Raw genomic sequence first — 12,380 nt, 5'->3', positions numbered from 1 at the left:
AGCTCCAGCATCCCTTGCTCCATCTTATATTTTTTGGTTGTGAGCCTAGCCTTTCACGGCTGAGCCATCTCTCCAGCCCAAAAGATTCATTATTTATTTATTATAAGTATACTATAACTGTCTTTAGACACACCAGAAGAGGGCGTCAGATCTCATTACAGATGTTTGTGAGCTACCATGTGGTTGCTGGGATTTGAACTCATTACCTTTGGAAGAGCAATCGGTGCTCTTACCTGCTAAGCCATCTCACCAGCCGCCCCTTGCTCCATTTCTTAAGGGCAGATGCAGTGTACGTTCCTCAGGCTCCTGCAGCCCTGGCTTTCCTGTCATGATGGGCTGTATCCTTGAACTGTGAGCCAAAACAAACACTTCCTCCTGGAAGTTGCTCCTCTTTACACCGCTTGTCACTGCATGAAGGAAAGTATTTAACATGTCTCATGGAGAGAATGTAAGCAAGTGTGTGTAAGATGGAGTATGTTCAAATTCTCTTCAGCCAGGAGGAGTCGACCGAGTATAGCACTCACACAGATAGATTCGGAAGGATGTTCCTTCTCTCCTGACTGTGGTGGGATAGAAGATTTACAAGCCGTATATCATCCTCAAAAAAGCAAAAAGATAAAATAAGAAATGTTTGTTGTTCTTAGACACTTGCTGAGCCGAACCTAAAAGCAGGTAGAGGAATTTGGAATCTGGAAGGAATCTGGGTTCTCGAGGAACCTAGAAATCCCACTACATGTGACTCTTCTCCACTGCTATCCTGCCTTGTTTAGGAAGAACCTAAAATCCCCATCACTGGTAACCAAGAAGGTAAAGGTCAAGTGTCCAGAAGCATGGCCCCTGACAGAAGCAAGGAAGGAAAACTTTTTGGTCCACAGATTCATAGGGGCCCTTTGTGTATAGAAGGCAAGGTAGCAACAGGAGCTGGACGCAAGGCATTGGAAGCCGGTGGTGAAGGCTTGCTCACATCATGCAGGACAAGGTCAGAAATGGGTAGAACTTTCAAAGGCCTGCCTTACTGAGCTACTTCCAGCAGCCGGGCCCCACCTCCTTAAAAACATGCCACAACCTCTCCAGCCAGGGAATAGCACTGAAAACACAAACTTCTCAGGGACGTTTCATATTAAAACAGTGACAAGATCCTTAAGGAACTGGACAGCTTATCCTTGTGCTTCACAATCAATGTGTCATTCCCAAAGCAATTCATTTGGAAGACATTGACAGTCTGTTTGAGGAGCTATTTTTTTCTGTTGGCTTTGTAAATGGGAGATGTTGCCTCTATGTTTCTTTTCTTAACAATTATGTGGTTAGAAAAGCCCCATGAAACACCAGTACATCCTCTAGCGACAATTGGCTCATTAGAAATGTAGGGGAGGCTGCCACATGGAAGGGGGTGTCTACTGCTGTTTGGTGGTAGGATGGAAGGGTCCCCTGAATTTTTTTTTACATCGTTTACACCCTCATTCAAGACAGAGAGGTGTTCTTTCCAGACTCCAGAAGCATCCTGAACACGTTAAGCATCCCTTCAAATGGGCATCTTAAGTGTAAATGCCCTTAGAAGCCAGAACAGTAAAAAGTAAATATCTTAGCAGGTCAGGGTTGTGAGAGTGTGAAGCAGACATGAAGGAGTGGAAGCTCAAATGTCCTCAAACAGTGTCTTAGCAAGAAGATCAAAAACAAAGCCAAAACAAACAACTCTTACATCAACTCTTCCGTGTGTGTGTTACTTCTCCTTCTTTCCCAATGGCTTTGGAGTTAAGTTTTCAAACAAGGACACAGCTCCCACCCCCTTCTTCTCCTCCTTCTTTTCTTTCTTAAAATCACACAGTGCAGTCACCTGAGGGAGGTGAGTTTTGCCCTCCTCTGGCTAATTCAGTGCTAGGATGCTGAAATGAGGGGGAGAACGGAGAACGAGACTACTTTTACCCATGAAAACTTATTAACTCTGATCTTCCGTTCTATAAGCCAATGATCTACAAATGGGATGGGATTTCCTCCCCTCAATATTCTGTGGCCAATTCATTTCTGACAAGTCATTTGCAATGAAGCTTCAGCTACAAGGGGACTGCCATGGTTGGACTAAGTGTTCCCTAAAGACCGTATGTTAAAGGCTGGATCCCAAGCCTTAAGTCGAGAAGCCTTTTACTAGATGGAGCATAATAGGAGATCTTTAGGACATTGGGTGTCATCTTGAGGGGTTGTGTGAACCTCGTCCAGGGTAATCATTTGGAGGAACAAGGCATAAAAAGTGTCAGTTTGAGATGCAAGTTCCTGATGCCTAAATGCAGGAAGTCCTGAAACACCTATTCAGGTCCTTTCCTGGGAGCTAAGTGCTCCTCACAAAAATGATGATCACCATGAGAAGCCTCCACCCACTGTGAGAGAGCTGTATGGATTCCTTCCCTACTTCTCTTATCTTTATTTTAAGAGATAAATAATGTGACTGAAGTTTTTACTGTACAAAGGTGGGTCATCAAAGTCCATTGGAAAGCCCGGTCTCCTTAAGACATTGGCAAAGATGGTGCAAGACCAGTGAGCTGTGTCCCATTCAGTGGTCTATCCATGAGTATTCTTGGGCTCCCTGTCTCCTTATTCAACCTAGACAAGATATATAGACCTTATTTTCTAGTCAGAGTGCAGGGATGGAAGGAGGACATCTGTAGGGCTTGGTTGTACATTGACTAATACAAATATGGAGAGAAAGGTTTTCGTCCATAGAACTTTTGTATGTTGTGCCTACAGACAGATTCAGAAGTTAGCTAGTTCTCTCTTCTGTCTTCAGGCTTAGTCCTATGAAAGAAGGAAGTTCACATTCATGAGCTTAATGTACACACTACAGACAGAAAAGAAAAGGGACAGAAAAGGGGATAAAGTGACCAGCAGCAGGGTGGGGACAACTCTGTGTTCATCCTCATCTAAGACCACTGAAAAGAGGCAGTGTCCCTCCAGGTACATCTTAGAAATAATGATCTGGTGCTGTCACTAATGTAGCTGTTCTGTGACAACTCATTAACTAGAGAAAAACTCCAGACGGAGAGATGCCAGGGGGACCAGGTTTTCAAGGCTGTTCTTGCATGGAGCTCAAAATGTTGATTAATATTTAGGGAAGAAATGACCTAGTGTGTGCTATGTGTAGCAAGTTCAAATACAATACTTTCAAATGTAATTTACTACTGGTCAACCCTGCAAAAACATGCCCAAATGATTTTTTAAATGAACTTAAAAAAAAAATCAAATGTTTAGGGGTATGTATCTATGATATATAGTTACCTGTCCATGGGTGCATGAGTGTATTCATGTGCATGCATGTGTGGAGGCCAGGGGTCAACTTGGGCAACATTCCTAGCAGTTTGGATCTGAAGGTCACATGGATTCATCTAGATTGGCTGGCCAGCAAACATCTCTGGTGCTCACTCATCATGGCTAGATGGCAGGCCCTTGGGACCTTCCTTTCCCTGCCTCCCACCTCACTACCATGCCCAATGTTTTACGCCGAGTAGAAGAGATGTGGGCTTGTTGTCTCATGTTTGTGCAGCAAGTACTAACTAACTGAGACATCTCATCAACCGCCACCCACCGGACTGTTTACTTTTGATGGGAAAAAATACTGTTACTGACATTTTCAAGGACCTTTTACATTTCGTAAACAGAGTTTAATAATGAAGGGAGAGGGGATCTACTGGCAAGTATGTGAAGCTTGGTCTTAGAGAAGCAGAATAGCAACAGGGGAGTGTTGTTGGTAAGAAAAAAAAAATGGTGAGCGGACAAAGATTCCCTCTCCATGCCACGTTGGTGGTTCTCGCTGTGAACACTGGGGTGCCACCCTTCAACCCTGGCATGCTTTCCTCAAGCCAAACAGCCAAACTCTCTGATTTGCTAAAATATTCTACTGAGCAGAATTTTGCCATGTGTGCTAATTAATAATAAAATATTTCAAACTCATTTTCTCCAAATCTTTTTATCAGGAAACCCAGGAAAATTTTATTCATATATCACTGGTAGCAATAAAATAGAGTCTATACTTACTAGACATTTAGTAAATATCTAGTAAAATATTTACTAAGATAGAGTATCTGATACACTTAGGAATTACTAAGAATAATGATATGTAAGTATCATAAATTTTCTTTAATTTGTGATTCCTATATTTTGTACAGTAGCATGAAATCATATATATGATTTAATATATAATAAATATATAATATATATTAAATACATAACATGATATATAATACAATAAGTACACACAATAAATAAGTAATATTGTCTAGATACTAACAGGAGGGTGTCAAAAGAGAGAGGAGAGTAAGATATATAAATATGCATATATATCTGTAAAAATATTTTTAAAAGATAAGTAAATAAGTAACATAAATCTTACAAAAGGAGAAAATAAAAAAATAAACATTTCTCTGTCTTGTTTTTAAAGACACAGTCTCAACATGCAGCTCAGGTTGCTCCCAAAAGTCTGATCCCTTCTTCTTCTCCAGCATCCCATTTGATGACATTTTAATCCTGCACTGCAAGGTCCAACAAAGTATTGTTGCAATAGATTGATTCTTCGGTGTGTGCTCAGTGAACTTACCCAAAATATTCACAATTACATTTTACACCAATTAAGGACTGGCAGAATTACCTGTATTGATGGTATATATCATACTAGGAAGGATAGAAACAAAATCTTTTCCTGCCGCAGTCACACTCGTCCATGTATTCCTGACTCTCAATAGTCTGTGTTGTTCTAGCTTTCCTTCCTGGCTTTAGATTTCTGAGTCCAAGCCCCCTGGAACAGCGGTTCTCAACCTGTGGGTCACAGCCCCTTTGGTGGGGTCCAATTGCCCTTTCACAGGGGTGGCACACCAGATACCCTATCTGATATTTACATTACAACTGATAACAGTAGCAAAATTACAGGTATGAAGTAGCAACTAAATAATTTTATGATTGGGGTTCAGCACAGCACGAGGAACTGTGTTAAAGGGTCGCAGCAGCAGCATTAAGAAGTTTGAGAACCACTGTCTAAAACTTAACTTGATTTTGAATACCAAAACCTTCGATCTCATTAACAGTTCTCTTCCAGCCTCCATCAGCAAGGCCGATTCTGTAACCTTGATGCACAGTGTGTGCCTATGTACAGAGAGAGACACCAGTCACTTGGGGGATTTTTTTTTTAATAAATTAAGGCAAAAGAAATGTAATTTTTCCTCCCTGAATTGTTGCCTTAAAAACACAAGCCCTCTTTGAAACAGTCAGTTTCCTTGCTTTTGTAACTCTCAATCGTGCAACAAGTGACTTGTATCCTGGCATAAACGATCTGCCAAAGATCTAGTCAGGAATATGAGGGAAGATGGACAACCTGCAAGTCATGCAGACCCCAGCTGCTGGTGTAGGTTGAATTCCTTTGGGATGCCATTAACCTAAGACCCGCCCAGCACACTGGTTTCAAAGTAACTTTTTTTTTCCTCTGTAATTACAGAAAGACTCCAGTCCTGAAGAATCCAAGCACAAGATCAATTTCCAGCAACCTAATACTTGCCTGAGCTGACTGCCACATTCCTAGCAAGATGTTTGATCTCTTGTTTCCTTTAGGACATGGATCCTTTCAATTTTCAAGAACAGAAACATCTTTTAAAACTATTCTGCCAGTTTTGTTTTGTTTTGTTTTTTTAAAAGAAAGAATAAAAAATGAGAAAAATAATCTTGATAGGGATTGACAAAATCTACAAGCACATCTGTATCCATGTAATTCAAAATATAACACCTAAAACGGAACATACGCCCTCAAATGCTGCCATGTATTTCTTTCATCTCGTTTCCCTTACTCTAGCTCTGGGGTTCCTGGTACCCACCTGGAATGTGCTTGCATAGCTAACAACACACATATGAGTCCATATGTCTCAGGGCAAATCCAATCTGTGTCACAAAAACTAGGATCCAGGGAGTAAAGAGGGAACCCAGGGCCTTCTTCGTTGTCAGGAAACAGCCCAGTGGCCTGCCACCTTCACCTCCCCTGTCTCCATTGGAAACTCTGGTCACTGCCCTTTTGTGTTATGTAGTATATAGCCCTCCCAGTTAATGCTGTCCTGGCCCAAAAGGAAGCTATTCCTGGCCAGTGATGAGCCAAGCAGGTGGTCTATCAGGGTGTGCGTCGGAAAAGAATACTCGTAATTAAATGGTAACATTGTTCGGAGTTGCTCAGGCCTTAAGTGGAAAAACGTGGCTGAGTTAAAAAAAAATCACCATTGGAGAAAGACTCTTACACCTTTTGGGGAAATGCAGACTTGATTGGGAATTAATTCTCTAAATCATAACTTCTTTTAACTCTGCTGCAAAGGAAATAATCCATCCGTTGCCAAGTAGTGTGGAATATGACTCAGGTGGATAGGTACTAAACAGGTCCACATTACCCAAACTCAGACGGAAAGCTGAACTTTATAGGTCAGGGACAAAAAGATCACCTTTAAGAGGTCACATCCACTAAGTTACTTGTTTCACAAGTTTCTTATAGTAAACAGGCAAAGGCTTGCTGGTCCAGCTACTATGCTTCATTGTTTTTATGTATGTATCCACTGATGTGTAAACTGTGTCTGAAGAGCCATGCCATAAAGCAACTGCATTAACTTTCAATCGATTTCTTCTCTGATGGCTTCACAATGTTGTAGGCTTAAAGGGCCAACCAGGATTGTTAACAAAGGTGATTTGAACCTAGGGAAACTCACTGTCATCTCAGAGGTAAGAAGGTAAGAAGGTAAGGTATGCCTGCATGCTCTTGTGTAGGAACGGGCTGAAGTGGACTTCAGGGATGAAGGCATTAGCTACCCTTTGGGCCCGTTTCCAGGACTTCCTAGTGTTGAACAAAGTTCAAACTCATCAATCAGCCTTATAGTCAGAGTCTATTAATCTAGCTGGTGTCTGGCCATAGTGCCTCTTGTTATTAATTTCTTCAGATTCAATGTTTCTCTCTCACCCAAACTTCAAACCAAACCTACCAGGGTAGAATAAGCCTTCTCTGGACCTATCACACGTGTTTCTGCTTTTGAGGGTTCAGTAGGCTTTCCTGGGATCTATGAGATGAATCCTTCTCCGGGGAGATGCTCCAGTCCCCAAGAGACATAGCAGGGTTTCTCCAAATACCACCCGAATGCACAAAGTGTACAATGGCTATGCACCTTCTCTCGTGACAGCTGTAAGGATGAAAGGGCTTGGCCTCCTGTGCTCTCCCTGTGTGATTATTGGCAGTGCTACAGGGAGGCAGGTGAGACCTAGTTAATTTCATAAATGGTGAGACTTGTGAGTACATGCATTTGTGCTTTCTGCAAAGGCTCGGCAAAGAAAATTTATGTAATTGAAGGTAGTTATTCATAAAGCCCAAGTGATTCATTGATGGATTTGCTAGTTAAAGCCTTTCTGCGAAAGTGTTTTCTACCAGACTTGCTGGCCAACTGGCAGATGTTTAGGGGATAAATCAGCCTAGGCTAGATTAAAGGAAACCATCCTGTTCCTATCTTTTTCTGGAGAAGCGGGTCCTGTACACTTGGTGATTTTGCTATCTAGTATCTTACCGTTGGGCTAAGCTTGGATGCAGATCCCGGCAAACCTACATCATCTAGTGCAGCTTTTCAAACCTTTCTCCAATTAACTCTTTCCGAGGAGATAAAAGAAAATTAAATTAAATTAAATTAAAAGAGGGAAGAAAAGAACGGGACAGAAAAACAAAAGAGAAAAGCAGAGACGTGTCTGTTCAGGGATGACTAGTTGGTGGCCTTCTTAGAATTTGTCTTAATTGGTTTTCCACTACAAAGACACTTTAATTAACTTCCCTTTGAAATTGGCATACAGAGTAACAGGTTGCCTAACGGCAGTGGGTAAAATGTTTGTTTGTTGGCTGAATTCTGCTGTGAGAATGAGTGAGGCATCTTGGGAGCGGTGGCCTCTCTTGGCTGACTGGGTTTGCAGCTGCCACCAAGCAGATGTGTGGACAGGGCTCTCTGTTCCAGGAGGTGAGGAATATTGGTCCATGCAGCCCATCAAGCGAGAAGTGGATCTAGTATGATGGTGGTAGATGGTACTTTCCAGGCAGGATCTTGGAGGGCTTTTGAGTGACTGGAGGGTCATGTTTTCATTGAGAAGGCCCTATGGTCACATCTTGGGCTTAATGTAGAGATAATGGAAGCAGAAGTATGTCAGAGTTGCTGAGGGAACCCACACAGCTGGCTGCTTGGCAAAGCCATCCCTTGCCTACCTGAGGGACAACTGGATTGCCTTAAACAGCAACAGCAGGAGGCCTCCCATTAACAATCTGACATTTGCTGAGTCCCACCTGTGTGTCAGGACCACTTGAAGCACAAGTGACACAGTAGGAGGCAAAGGAGCACTACTCCTGTCCTTATGGAGTCTCCTCGTAACTGAGGAAGTAGACCTTAGTGAGGTAATGTCTGTGTCATTATAAATTAGTAACTGGGAAAAGTAAAGGATGTTATGAGATAATCTAGCACTGTGACGGGGAAATTGCCCTTGAAACTACACTTTGAAGGAGAGATCTCAAGGATAATTAAAGCAAAGGAGAAGCGGAGACCCAGAGTGTGCCTGTGGCATCTGCCCCGCTGTGAGGCAGTGGGAACAGCCACAAGATGCTTGCAGGAGGAGGGCCTGAGTTAGAGGCTCTTGTCTGCAAGGAGGCTGTGGGTACTTGGTTTTGTTTTTGTTTTTGTTTGTTTTTTGTTTTTGTTTTTTTTTTTCGAGATAGGGTTTCTCCGTGTAGCCCTGGCTGTCCTGGAACTCACTCTGTAGACCAGGCTGGCCTCGAACTCAGAAATCCACCTGCCTCTACCGACCAAGTGCTGAGATTAAAGGTGTGCACCACCACTGCCTGGCTCGGCTGTGAGTACTTGGAGTAATTGTTGACACAGGCTGAGTGAGCAGCCGGAGGGAAGTGATTCAGAGTTCCAGGTCAGTGTGCTGCAGAAAACGTGGAGTCACCAGACTAGTGGCTCTGTGACCCGCTGCACGGTGTTCCATCTCGATGACTTTTAGTTTCTTAATCTCTACAAAGAGAGTGCGCTTAGACAAAAGTCAGGGCTGGCCCCTGCTCTCTTACCTACAAATTGGGCGAGTCTTAGGAAAATTGGTTAAGTTCTTAGCTCTTTAACTTTTCATCTTGAGAGTGTAGATAATTATCCCTGTCGAATCCCCTTGGCAGGGTAGTTATGAAGAGCAATTTGTGATAAGGAACGTGGGGATGGAGAGATGGCTCAGTGGCTAAGAGGAGGGGGGTTTGATTCCCAGCATCCACAGAACAGCTGACATTTTGTAACTCCTGTCCAAAGGGATCTGACACCCTCTTCTAGCCTCTGGGCACTTTATGAATGAACAACACAGGCATACCTGCAAACACATTTATACAGATAAATCAATAACAATAACAGAAATAATAAAATTTATAGGATCACAAATGAACATGTTCTAAAACATTGAGAAATGTGATATGAGACACTCATAACAAAACCATACACCGAACAACAATCAGAGAGTGTGCTCTGCCAAACCCTGGGCATCTGAGGCAGTGATTCTCAGCCTTTCTAATTCCATGGCCCTTTAATACAGTTCCTCATGTTGTGGTGACCCCCAACCATAAAATTAGTTGTTGCTACCTCATAATTGTAATTTTGCTACTGTTATGGATTGCACTGTGTACTGGCTGGTTTTGTGTGTCAACTTGACACAGGCTGGAGTTATCACAGAGAAGGGAGTTTCAGTTGGGGAAGTGCCTCCATAAGGTCCAGCTGTGGGGCATTCTCTCAATTAGTGATCAAGGGGGTAGGTCTCCTTGTGGGTGGTGCTATCCCTGGGCTGGAAGTCTTGGGTTCTATAAGAGCAAGCCAGAAGCAAGCCAGTAAGGAACATTCCTCCATGGCCTCTGCATCAGCTCCTGCTTTCTGACCTGCTTGAGTTCCAGTCCTGACTTCCTTTGGTGATCAACAGCAATGTAGAAGTAAGCTGAATAAACCCTTTCCTCCCCAACTTGCTTCTTGGTCATGATGTTTGTGCAGGAGTAGAAACCCTGACTAAGACATGCTGTAAATGTCTGTGTTTTCCAGTGTCTTAGGTGACCCCTGTGAAAGGGTCATCTGACCCACAGATTGAGACCCATTGATCTAAGGAAAGGATCTGGAGTATGCTGGCAGAAAATACTAAGTCGGGAGCTAATATTTTAACATGTTCTGGAAATAAATTTCTTCTTTATTCTGCCTTCACCTATTTTAATCAGTTTACAGTTGGAGCAAAGTTTTTCTCCCTGCTTGGTGGAAGATAAATTGAGCTGAGTCTCCACTTGCTTTCTGTGGTTGTTTACCTATCACGGCACCGCAGAGCACCATGAATCCCGTGGCTCAGCACAGTAGCAGGAGCATCCTCTACTCACATCCCAGGATGCTCTCTGTGGTGTCACGATATAGCAGAAAGCCCATGCCATATGCTGGCTCCATGTGAATCACTTTCCAGGTTCCAAAACTGTCTGAAATTGATCTCTGTTTTACATTAATAGAATAAAAAAAGTCCCAGATAACGAAATCTTTTAAGCATTTGTTATTTCACAGTTTCCGTGGGTCCAGGGTCTGGTCTGGTTCAGCTGGATTTTCTGCCAGGGACCTTAGATTCAAGGTGTTGACTAGCTGTGCCACCATCTGAGGTTCTGGGAGGAAGCCTTCCAAGCTCATTCACATGGCCAACAGAATTTGCTTTGCTGCTGTTTCACGACTTGGGTCTCTGTTTCCTTGTTAGAGTCTGTTGCAGAACACGGTCCTTTGAGTGTGCCAGCTTTCATCTTTGTTGGAGTAGCTGTGGCTACTTGTAGGAGAGTCCAAGGATCAGGCCTGCTGGTTGTTGAAATTCCCCCTCAGAAGGAGGGGATGAGGAAGGTCACTGGACACTCAGCTGATGTCTCCGGAGGTGCTTGAGTACATGGTCTGTGGAACGAATTGAAGGAGAGTTGCCATTGGTACAGCTGAGAGGATGTTGTTTTCCATGCTGGAGTGTGACATTTGGGCAATGTGCTTTGGGAGATAACCTGCTTCTGTAAATAGCCCCTGATCTATGGTCTCTCTAAGCCCCCAACATGCCCACCTTCTCTGTGGAGAGCTGCAAAGCGCCACACCTCAAAGGTGGCGCTGGCCACCACCCCCCCGCCAGTCTGATGGCGAGCACTCTTGAAGTAAACAACTCCTTATTTGGTTATGGGCTGAGTCAACTGGCTTGCTTCCGCTATGTGGGCCTGTTAGATAGCACCACGTGGCTTTACCTGGGTGGCTGACCATACAGTATTTAACCTGTGGTTTGGCTTTCCTCGGGGTCAGTCAGAAGATTCTTCAAGGTTCCTGAATAAACTGCTGGAGAAGAGCCCGAGAGTGTGTTGCGTCATTCTTGCTGGTCGAGGGTTGTTGCGACATTTTGGTGGCCCGCATACGGGGAAACCAGACACGGAAAAGGCTCAGAACTCCTGTGGTCAGGGCAGTGCACTGGAAGGTCCCAGGTAAGTCGAGACAGAATAAGGTCTCCGGAAAGGAGCTTAAAGTCCGCAGAAGTAGCGGACCAAGTATAAAGCTCGTGGGGCAACGAGCTGAGAGTATAAAGTCTGCGGAAGTAGCGGACCGAGTATAAAGTTCGTGGAAGTAGCGAACCGATCATAAAGTTCGAGCATAAAGTTCGCGGGATAGGGAACCGAAAATAAAGTTCGTGGAGTAGCGAACCGAAAGTAATATTTAACCATGGGATCGTCTCAGTCACATCCAATTTTTTTTGGCTCTTCAGGAGCTGCTTTTAGCTAAGAATTTGAAAATTAAAAAGTCAACCTTAGAGAGATTTTTGAGTGAATGTGACACCGTGGCTCCGTGGTTTGGGGTGTCCGGAAACCTTACGGTGTCCTGCTTGGATAAACTCGGCAGGGACCTAGAGTAAGACCGGTCTGGAAATTGGTAAGAAGTTGTTTAGAAGATCAGAGATGCTGTAAAGCTATCAAAGAGGGAGAATCAGCCTTAGAACTGCTGCAGGAAGAAAGATCTGAGAAGGCAGAAAGTGATAAGGAAGGAAAACAGAAGGCCCCTCTTTATCCTGACCTAAAAATTTTTGAGGATTCAGAGGACACGGACTCTGAAGAGGAGTTACATGCTCTGATAGAACAATTGGAGAGAACTGCTGTGAGGAAAAGGGGGAAGAAAAGGGAAAAGGACAAAGCCCCGTTGGCAGCAGTCGGTGTAAGTGAGACCACTGCTGTGCCGCCATCTTGTTCAACTCCCCCTCAGTACCCGGAAGCCGTTCAGACGGCTCAGCCTGTTCAGCCATCGAATGTAGGGAGATCTTTCTGCCTGGGGGTGTGGACACAAGTAAGA

This window comes from Mastomys coucha, unplaced genomic scaffold (assembly GCF_008632895.1).
Source record: "Mastomys coucha isolate ucsf_1 unplaced genomic scaffold, UCSF_Mcou_1 pScaffold5, whole genome shotgun sequence".
Taxonomy (NCBI): Eukaryota; Metazoa; Chordata; class Mammalia; order Rodentia; family Muridae; genus Mastomys; species Mastomys coucha.
The sequence above is the reverse complement of the archived record's forward strand: the minus strand, read 5'-3'. Positions refer to the sequence as shown.